Raw genomic sequence first — 12,281 nt, forward strand, 5'->3', positions numbered from 1 at the left:
GCTGTTGGTTGCGGTTTCGATCCCCGCAGATGGCAAACATCTGTATTGGCGATGCAGATGTTTGCCGTGATCTAAATTTTCAGTTCTTGTGGGACTCCCCATCGTGCCTAGGAGAGCACGTTAAGCCGTCGGTCCCGGTTGTTATTATGTACACCTGATAGCGATCGTTACTCATAGTAGGGAATATATCCGCCAACCTGCATTAGAGCAGCGTGGTGAATTAAGCTCTGATCCTTTTCCTACATTAGGAAAGATGGTTATGCCCATGCAGTGGGATATTACAGGCTAAAGCGAAGTGTAGACACCAGAAACATAAGAACAGTCTTTTTCTCCTCTAAGGAAAATATCAAAATTATATATTTAGAACATTAAGACCTTGTTTCACAGGAACCTAATAAAGATTATCTTGCACATCAGCTACTTCTAATAAACTTATCCGGCAGGTAAAAGGGACCTTTAGAGTTTGTTTTACCTAAATTAATACGTATAATTTTAGTTTTACAGGTTGCAAATAGACATGCCTAATTAACATTGTAGAGGTTGATGGTTAAAAAGAAAATATATTGTAAACTGTCATCTATTTGATAACGTTATATTTTTAGACTAGCTGTGCCCGCGACCGTGCTTCGTTCGCTTGGAATTTAACAAAAAAGCTATTGTTCAGTTCGCAGAGTTATAAAATAAAAATAAAAAACTAAAATAAAAGTAAGTAGACTAAGTTACTCCTTATTACATCAGCTATCTGCCAGCGAAAGTCTCATCATAATCGGTTCAGCCGTTTCAGAGATTAGCCGGAAGAAACAGACAGACAGACAGACATCCAGACAAAAATTGTAAAAAATGTTATTTTGGTATATGTACCGTGTATAAATCCATATGCATTTAGTAAAAAGCGGTTATTTTAATATTACAAACAGACACTCTAATTTTATTTATTTGAATAGATAACTTAATTTGTGACTACTTAAACAAACGTTATGATACTTTAAAACCAGCAATTCACAGACATCAATTTTCTTCACATCAAAACAGTTTCAGGGTAGATGTTGATATATTTGATTTAAATTAAATTACACTATTTAGCTAGTAATTACTACGCAAAAATTTTTTGTTTCCGAACAATACTGTTGAATGAGGGCACCTTACCTTTCTCACATAAGTAATGAATAAAGTTTCACAGTTAGAACTCACCTTCCTAGGACGTATTGTACCTATAACTTCAAGAACGAGAGCTTAGAAACATACTCCCTGTTATTAACGCTGCCAAGTCAATATTTGTTTGTTCTGATAGTTAAGATTTGAATACGCTAATGATATTCTCAGTGTTAAACAGAGGCATTTCGAGCAAATATGGAGTTTATGCAATAAATCACACAAATGTTGGGTAAATTCTATGGAAACTTGGTTCGAAGCATTAAATCCGCTTTAAAATTAAATAAAGCAATTTTTATGTACCTATGTGTTTGATAATATTTTTAACTTATTGCCAAAACTTAATTTTCTTAAAGCAGTTTTATTTTGATACATATCCCAAGTGCTTTTTTAAATATTTTTAATGGTTAAATAGTCCCAATTGCTCCTCGAAGATAAATTACTTCATAAATCAACTTTTGCTACGAGGATTATTATACAAAATCGGTCCAGCCGTTTCGGAGGTTAGCCGAAACATACAGACAAACAGACAGACAGACATACAAAATTGTAAAAAATATTATTTTGGTAAATGTACCGTGTACATCCATATAAATTTAGCAAAAAGCGGTTATTTTAATATTACAAACAGACACTCCAATTTTATTTATTTGGTATAAAAATAAGTTAGAATTACAATGATTTTTATTACTTGTATTGAATAGTCACCTGTTAAGATTTATGGTACAACAACACAATGACTGCATAAGTATTAAAGTTCTGTTGTAATTTTTACAATACCACATTGCAAATATAATCACGAACTAAATATATTTTTGCTATATTTACGTTCGCTCTTCAGCTATTACAGACAAAGAGGAAATAATATTAAACTTTCAATTAACAATTCAAACAGCTATTAAAATATTTTCTTAAACCCCTCGTACGTACATCATCCTGTACAATTTTATTACATGAATAACTATAGTAATATAGCCAAACAAACACATACTTTGATATTTGTTAATATTCAGTAGCCCGAAATAAATTTACGACAATTTAAGGAGAAATAACAGAAATATTTTAGAACAACAGTAAAATGTAGCAGAACAATAAAATAAATACTAAGGTGATTATATATTTATACATCATGCATTTTACGACGACATTAAATAAACATTTTCAAGTAAAAGTTTCAAAGCGTGTTATCGTGTTAGAAAAATAATATATAATAGTAAATACTTTGTAAGCATTTTGTAAATCTATATTATTGCATATTATTATAATACTTTTTTGACAAATTATTTGTTTATTTTTTTTTTTCTTTTCATGATTTATGAATTTTGTAAAACGCAATCAAAACAAAGTTATTTTATTAATTTGTGATTTGATGTAAAGAAACGACAATCTTTAATATAATACTCGTAATTATAGTAATTGAGGATGTATTTATTTAACGTAATAAATAATTGACCACGTAATTATTGTATTATAGAACCACTTAAAAAGATTTATCAAACGAAACTAATTCGATGGAATTACGTCATTCCACAAAAGTGTTCTGAATATGTAATGCTACCTTAAAGAATATTCGAGCAATATCTTCTTCTTAGTCGTACACTCTTGTCAGAGTGGTCGTTGCTGCGCTGACAAGGAACATAGTGGGGTGTTTGGTGGGTCGATAATATTTCCGAGGGTAGCTCTCCTGGCGATGTGCTTCTATTTCCCTCTGTTGGAGGCGACGCGAGTACACTGAACCATTGTGGACTCAGTAGCCCTTGTGATGACGTCCATCCAGCGGGTTGGCGTTCGATCGCGTGCTCTCTTGCCGTCCACCTGGCCCTGCACCACTAGTCTCTCCATCGAGTTTTCATTCCTAGAGATATGAACAAAGAACTTCAGTATTCGTAGTTGTACAGTTGCTGATAGTCTATCTTAAATACGAAGTTCTCTGAAGATGGATACGTTGGTGCGAAACGCCGTCGACGGGACCTTTAGGAGGCGTCTCCAGCACCACATCTCTAATGCGTCGATTTTACGGCGATCCTGCAGTCTCAGAGACCAAGTTTCGGGTCCATAGAGAAAAATTGGAAACACATTTCATCAACCTGACTTTAGTCTTCTTGGTAATCCTTCTGTCTCCCCAAATATTTCCCATTCGTTCCATAACAGACCTACACCGTCGTCTTTTCTCGTCGCCACATCCTCCAGTACTTGATATAGTGAAGCCGAGGTAAATATAGTTCAGCAATATCAGAAGATCCTTAACGATATTTAGAATCAAATTACTTGTTCTGACGATAAAAATAAAAATAATATAATTTTTTTTTAAAATAAAGTGCCAAATTAAATTGTCGTTAGTGCTGCTCAGTAGAGACGCTCAGTTAAACAGAGACCCAAAACCCAAAAATACAACAAATATTTTTAAACATTAATTAATTAAATCTATATAAATAAAAACGACTGCACCAAATCGGTGCATTATTTGTGTTCGTTATTATCATATAAAGATTTGTATGAAACAAAACTTAAAAAAAATATTTCACGAAAAAAATGTGGCCTTACGAAGTTTGCCGAGTCTTTAGTGTTATTCTGTTAATTTATTATATAAAACCCTTCTATATACAAACATGCTATATAAAAGTATTTATTGATAAAATAAACAAAGATCACAATAAGTATTGAATACCGTAATTGCAATAAACGTTACGTAATACTTAACGGTCTGTTGGAATAACGTTTCCGCAATCGAATTTAACATCCGTGTTTTATTAGCGCGAGATGATATTTGTACATCAACTCATTCGTACACTAAGTATATAAATATATATATATATATATATATATATATGTATGTATCCTTATATATATATATATATATATAAGAATACATATGTATTACGGTACCTAACGACAGGTTTCAGCTTGTGTGTTGTAATTAAGAATCGTAATATTTTATTTTCTTCACAAACTATACTAATACTTACTACTCGATAGGCATTGTCCTGTCTGTCACCTGTCAAACACGTGTCTGTAAAATAGTCAATACGTTTCTAAAATTTTCCACGCAATTTTTTTTTATTTTGTTTGTTCTGTAAGAACCCTTTATATAGTATAAATATATTTAAAAAAAAAATATTTGATACAGTAATATCGTAGTGTAACTAAGGGAAATATGGATATATTGTTACTTATATATAGATTATTAAGAAATGTTATAGAAACTTTTAGAATTGTTATTATAACCATATAAATTTACACTAAATCACATTCCGACCTCTGATAAATTGATAATGTTGAAAGAATATAAGTTCAAAACTTATTTATGTATTCAATCTTAATATGTTCCGCAAGTTTCATTAAAACTTTTTTTATCGAAAAAGAAATCACGAAGATATGTTGATAGTGTCAGAAGAAATTCTAAGAGACTTAAATCCGCAAACCCGCAATGGGATAGCTTAGCCGATAAAGCTTTAGTCTTTCTTAACAGAAAACGAGTATATTCTCAGCAAAGTAATATTTATGGATTGTTTACAAGTTAAATACATACAAACACCATTGTTATAAATTTAACTGTATTTTCGGGAGATATTTACTAAAGGATAAGTTCAAATTAGAAATTAGATAATTTATCAACTTAATTTTAAAACATTATTGCTCGATTGATTCAGCTGAATTCAATTTTTCCTAGTCATATCTATATAGGAATAACTCAATGAGAATAAGTGTATTATCGACTACAGTTATCGGAACACAAACCGTTTTTGACATTTAACCAACGCGCAACCATGGAAGATAAAGATAACCAATTTGTTTTCCAGCTAGAAATAGTTCTCATATTTCATCGTTAGCAAATTTGATACGGCTGGAAATCGAAGTGCGTCACAATTTACTAAAAAAATACATTATGTTTTTAAATTGTTATTGCCATGTAAATTTTTACTTTTATTTCTAATAAATCATATTTTCCAGGGCAACGTTTTCGACAAAATATTTGTACAATACAAGGCGGATATTGTTCTAAATTGAGAACGAACGCTGCTATGTTCGCTTGTTATTGCTTATCAAAAAGATCTACATTATGTTGGCTGTATTTTACGGTTAACAAAATATGTTGATTCCTTAATAAATTTGTATGCTAAGCACGTACACTACATATAGATAAAGAATTCACACAAAGGGCTAACTCATACACCATTTTTATACTACATACAAACAAAAAATCGATCTAAAAACACCATACGAATAGTTTAATCTAAATGTGGTATATTAGAAAGAGTATTAGTAAAGAGTAGTGGTTAAGTAGTAGTAGTTAAGTATATTAGTAAAGAAAAATATGTAATAATTATAATAATTGAGTTCAGTAAGAACAACCACGGAATTTACAAACATTAAGCTAAACAGTTTTTATTTACTTCGTTTGAACTCATGATTTACGGGACCAATTTTGAATATTATATTTGTAACATAAGCCCAGTTACTACTAAACAAGGTAAATAACCTATGAAATGTGTTCTAGTAAACATGCGTAAATCAATCAACCAAAGATCAAAACGCTGCTACCTACATTCGACATCCACATCAAACTGTAAGAATATTAATTCAATTTAATAAACCTTTAATACCAAATTTTTCTGTCACTTTAATGCAACTCACATTTGACCACAATTTTTTTATATAATAGTTTTCAAGAGATGTTCCTTATATATCTAATTCACTCTATAAAACATATTTACTGTACTGTTTTAAAATTAATAATAAGCCTTAGTACTAAATAATTAAATTATAACAAAATTTTTCCATTGTAACATAAAATACAGTGACCGAAAGTCTAATGTTTTATGAGTATTTTTTTTTTTTTTGTATTTACTAGGCTCAAAAAGTAATAATTCTACTATAGAAATAAATTAATCCGAATGAAGATCAAATTATGTACTAATGAATTGACAACTCAAGGTGAGGTTTGCAATTAATCAACAGCGATAATACATACACATTTATTATACGTATGTGACGAAAATTACTGAATATATAAAAACTATTGTCATTACTCATTATGAGAGTTATATGATAATTTACACTTGTAATTGATGACTCAAAATATTATACTGATAATTTTTTTTATTTCTGTTTGTAAAGCGCTTTATGTTTTTTTTTTAATAAAAACCAAAAAATATTATATTTTATTATATTGCCGGTGTAGGCTGGATGAGGATTGCGGAAAACCGTGATGGGAAGATGCACAAAGGCGATCTTATCGTTAAAAGCGCGATCTCTTTCAGACAAACTTTGGACTTAGGATATGGTATAGTAAAAGCTGATTAGGAAGTTGAAATATCGTTAGGCTAAATAAAAATAAAAATAAAACCAAATAAATAGTCAATTATGGATTGTTGATAGGAATTCACTTATACAACTGCTGTTGACAGTTGAACAAAGAACTCACGGCTTATTTAACCAAATCTCATCCTTAGTGATAAGTTTAAGTCAAAATTTACCTGACGTAAATTATATAAACAACAAATTAAGTAAATAAATTTAATCTGCACGTTTCACTTTTGATGTTACGAGTATTTCAAATTGTAAATCTTCCTTAATAAGTTCATTCCACATCTCTGCTCTCCTGTGGTTTGGAGGAGAAATATAAATAAACTTATCCGGATTCATACAGATTTGTAACCAATGATTCCCGTTACCGAATATTAAAAATTTTATAACAAGCTACACCTACATTTGTTAGTATAATTTATTAAGCGAAACAAGTAGAAAGGACAATATTATCTACCGAAATAGTTCTTCTTACTCTAATTTTTGAATACATTAAAAATTAATTCGTTAATTAAATAATAATATATTTTACATCAAGAACATACAGCCGCGTTTCTCAGTTTTCCCTGTGGTCGAATGCTTGAGAATCACAGTTGACGTATTTTGTTCTGCTAAGAAATGTTTTTGTATAACTATTAATTCAGACTCTTAATTTCTGAACACATAACATTATTTGAGTGTTTAATAATTGTGTTTGCAGGCAAATGAAAAAAACTGACTTCAATTATATCGACAAGTAATACAACGTAGGTAGACGATTAGTCAAGTAAATACGCATTATCAAAGATTACTCAAAAAGTTGTTATAAAATCTCGATGAAATTTAAATGTGACCATATGACAAACATCGGCTTTCGATTAAATAAAAAATTATCAAAATCAGTACACCCAGTAAAAAGTTATGACGATTTTCGAGTTTCCCTCGAATGATCAAAATCGGTTCATAATGGACGAAGTTATCCCCGAACATACATTAAATATATATATATATATATATATATATAAGGTGGAATTGAGTAACTACCTCCTTTTTTTGAAGTCAGTTAAAAATATAGGCTAGAAAACATCACAGTCTGGGTCAGAGAACCTGGAAGCACGCGGTACTTAAATATAAATAGAATAAATCTGTTCCTAAAGTAAGCTACATAATGCTTGTATTATAGGGAACAGCTGACTGGTAGGATGGATATATACATTTTTTTTCCGATAAACTTATGTATAAATAATACATATATATATTACACCGAGACTCAGGATGGGAATCGAACCCACAACCCCCGGGGCAGTAAGCAACACAAACTGCGCCAACGGGCTAGTCAAACATCTTGTCTTTCTTTTTTAATATTAAATATAATATGATAAAATATTTACAGTCATAATCACTGTTTTGTGTTTTGTAATGAATGCAATAATATTCCCAAAATAATCTATATATAATAATATATATATAATTATATTGAAATCATATTCGTCCCGTGACAATTGTTGCTGTAAAGTATCCGATACGTCGAGCATCTAAATAAAAACTTATGAACCGCGATAAAATCCGAAAAAGTTGTTTCGTTATAATTCATGTTTAATCGTATAAAAACAAACTTGATTAAATGAAATGATCACCTATAAATGAATGCCATTTAAAACAAGGATACCAAATGGTACAAGTTATTCCAAGTATAAAATTGTTTCCGCGTCAAATTTCTTGTAAATTAAATTCCAGTTCTACAAAGGTTCAAATGACTGGCTAAAAGGTTAAAAAATACGTAAAATTTTAATTCAAGTTTTTGTATGTACTATATTAATAGTTGTCTGTATCTCTGCTGACTGATATAATAGTGTTTTTTCGCAAACGAAAAAAACCGACTTCAATTACAACGACAAATTATACGTCTAGGGTTGCTAGACGGCCGGAAAATGCGGGATCTTCCCGAAATTACGTGTCTTGTCCCGTGTCCAGTAATTATAGTTGATTGTCCCGGATTTCGAATACTACTAGTTTTCTAGCGATTTACAAAAAATATTATATATTTTCGTTTATTTTTCAACCGACCGAATTCGTAATCCTCGTATTTTCCCTGAAATGTTATGATTGAATCTGGCAACCCCTATATACAACGTAAGAAGACGAAAAAATTTAACAAACGCACTAGTCGTCACTACGATTTTCGAGGGTTTCCTCCATTTCTCTGGGATTCAGTACCACAAAAATCGGTTTATAAATGACGAAGTTATCCCCGAACATATATAAAAAAAAAATTAAGTAACCTACTCCTATTTTGAAGTCGGTTGAGTAAAATAGCGTAGTAGATACAATTTAAAATGTTTTTCTTCATAGATGAGCCCTTACATGATAGATCCTGTAGTACCCGACCTCAAATGTGAGCGCAACTTCAAAAGGTAATTATTCTTCTGAATGGATCGCTCGGAAACACCCAGGTAGAGGTAAGTAGCAGGTAGCATACCAGGTAGAGATATAGTTATTAGTAATCCATAAGTTTGGAATTTATAAATTTTGTTTTGACGTTTTAAGTTCTAGCCAATCTTTTCTGGCTACAAAATTTCTTAAACATAAAAAGCCTTATTTTTTTATGGACTTTACAAGATAATAAATAAACATAAAATTCCGGCCAACAAATCCTTAACCGCTAATTCGCTTAAACAAAAAAAACTCTTAAGCATTTATATATTCTTTATTGCACTTTAAAAAAAAAACATAATTACAAGTCATTTTTACAAAGAATGTTGGCAAGGGCGAACTTATCTCTGTAAGAGATCTCTACCAGTCTACCCATGGTGGTGAGAGATGATGTTATCGCGGGACTCATAAGCGCATGTGTGATAAAGTGAAAAAAAACTGAACAAAAAGTTATAAATTAATAAAAAAAGCCATGTACTTATTTTGCAATATATACATTCAAAATTAGTGATATATAATACATATATACATAAATACATACACAGTTACATGCACATATACATGCATACATACCCACATACATACATACACATATACATACATACACACATACATACATACACATATACATACATACATACATACATACATACATACATACATACATACATACATACATACATACATACATACATACATACATACATACATACATACATACATACATACATACATACATACATACATACATACATACATACATACATACATACATACATACATACATACATACATACATACATACATACATACATACATACATACATACATACATACATACATACATACATACATACATACATACATACATACATATATTGAGAGTACAACAATTAGGAGAGGTTCATAGCTTCGGAGAGAAGATGATTCCTTAGCCTGTCCTTGAAAGCATAAATTGAAGTGCTGTCTTGGATCACTCTTGGTAAATGATTCCAAAGTTTTGCAGCGCGTATTGTGAATGAATTGAGGAGGTATATGAAGATTAATTAATCTTTACATTACCAATTAATCTTAAGATTTCAATGTTAATGCAAGGATTAGAAGGAGACATGAGACTTCGGAATTAAATCCTCGGATTTGCTTAAGAGGTTTAAATATTACATAAGAAACATACAAAGGTATTACATGGCGTATAACGATACGCTAAAACAAATTAAACCATTACATTTAAAAAAAATAAGCTTAACAACAATTCGTCTTCCCCACACTATTCAAACCTTTATTATTTTTTGTTTTCTAAATTGCATTTAATGTAAAACTGTGTTACTGTTAATTGCGTGTATGTACGTTTTATGTATGGGCGCTGTAGTCATCTCACCTGTACCCATATAAACTTAGGTTTAAATAGTTCTACTAAGAATGTGTTCTTTATATGAATGTCAACTTATTGGTGATCCATTTAATAAATAATTAAATTAAATAACACTGAAAACATAAAAGAGGTCACAGTAACTGTGTTTGCTCGCAAACTAAAAACACGAACGACGTACGTACACAAAAAATAGTCAATTAAATATGCGTTATACATATAAAGATTACTCAAAAATTATTCGTCAGATCTCAGTGAAATTTAAATAGGATTACATGACAAGCATCAACTTTGATTAAAATGTAAATCATTAAAATCGGTACACGACGGTTGACGAAAAAATAGTCAAGTAAATACGCGTTATTAGATGTAACTCGAGAAGTAATTGTCAGATCTCAATTAAATTATAATAAAATCGAATTGAGAACCTCTTCTTCTTTTGAAAGTCGGTTAAAAATTGGAAAAGATTAAATACGAATGTCTGTTATATTGCAGCGCTCGTCGTTTCGGTTAGCCGTTAACAATAATTGATGGTATCGCTTAAGCGTTATTCGATTACTGAATAATTAATAATTCGATGGCAAAATTGAAGCATTACAGTTATTAATGTACAAATTTTGATTTATTACAATAAAACCCCGCGCTGTTTTACAGGTAACATTAAACGTCAACGACTTTTTAATTAGCGTTATTCGTGACGTGTATTATAACTAATTTATAAATAACGCTTGAATACATTTTAAACGACTGATATGTGAGAATATACTTTAATATAACGAAGGTAATTAATAAAACCATACAAGTTTAAATTTAATTAATATTAACAATTATAAATAAATAACAAACGATTTACATTCAACAGCACCCAGTAGGATTTTCTCCTGTGTCGGGGGTCCGGAAACACCCACAATACACAAACACAAACGCGCAGACCACGATAAATATCTATATGGCCAATACAAATGTCTATCGTAAGCGGGGATCGAACCCGCGACCACCAGCGCATCAGCCAGAGTTGTGACCGCTGCGCCAACGCATCGTTAAAATTCATATCGTCACAATTAATATCGTCTTCCGAGTTTTTTTTTTAAAGAATGCAATTGTATAAGTAAATTTTAATGATAACACTACACATTGTTGCTTTAAACTTTTGTAATAATATTATTTATTAAAATAAGCTTTTTTCTTACTCTATAACGCATTAAATTTCCTTTAGCCGTTCTCTATTTTTTTAATTATTATGTAGTAATTTCAAAGTTAATCCATTATAAATAGAATAAATAATATATGCAAACGAGCATCCATGAAATACGTTTTATATAAACAGTATTCATAAAAGATGCCTATTCAAAACAAAATAAAAATTGCTCAAGCATACCAAACAGGTACAAAATTTAAAAATAAAAATAAAGATGACTTCATTGACACAAACATTCAGATAATCACATTATAATTTTTTTTATTATTATATTGAACGTAAAAGCAAACACGTCTTGGATAAAGACACGCACATCGACAAGTAATACAACGTACGCAGTCGAAAAAATAATAATAAAGTATATAATAGCAAAAAATCAAAAAGTGCTCCTCAGATTTTGATCAAATTTAAATGGGACCACATGACAGGCATTACATTCGAATTGAGAACCTCTTCTTTTTTGAAGTCGGTTAAAAATATAAAATTAACAAAACGGAAGAAAGTTTTTATACATACCGTCCGTGTGAAGGACGCTTCTTCGGTATTAAATATTTCCTCCATCATCGTATCGTATTCACTTTCATTATACACCCTATAATTATTGACATTTAAAGAAAATTACAGTACACTCATCTTCCGCGTACATTTTTACAAAATTAAAATGTTTATCTTTTATATCTTATTAATAATACAAAAATTAATCACTAGGAAGTCAAAAGTTCTATACAAATATTTTGACTATTATTATAAGCCCTGTGAAAGGAGTAAACTTTTTTTGTTAATAATAAATATATTAATAGATTTATAAAAATGCATAGTCGAGAAGCTGGACAGTATATTCAA

At 30.3% G+C, this 12,281-nt stretch overlaps 1 protein-coding gene across 1 annotated transcript in view; it reads left to right on the top strand.

The window, feature by feature from the left end:
* Nucleotides 1-12,281, top strand: part of LOC123655987 (ATP-binding cassette sub-family G member 1-like) — a 94,255-nt gene that overhangs the window by 16,652 nt on the left and 65,322 nt on the right. The gene's annotated exons all lie outside the window — the stretch shown is intronic.

This window comes from Melitaea cinxia, chromosome 8 (genome assembly GCF_905220565.1).
Source record: "Melitaea cinxia chromosome 8, ilMelCinx1.1, whole genome shotgun sequence".
NCBI classification, from domain to species: domain Eukaryota; kingdom Metazoa; phylum Arthropoda; class Insecta; order Lepidoptera; family Nymphalidae; genus Melitaea; species Melitaea cinxia.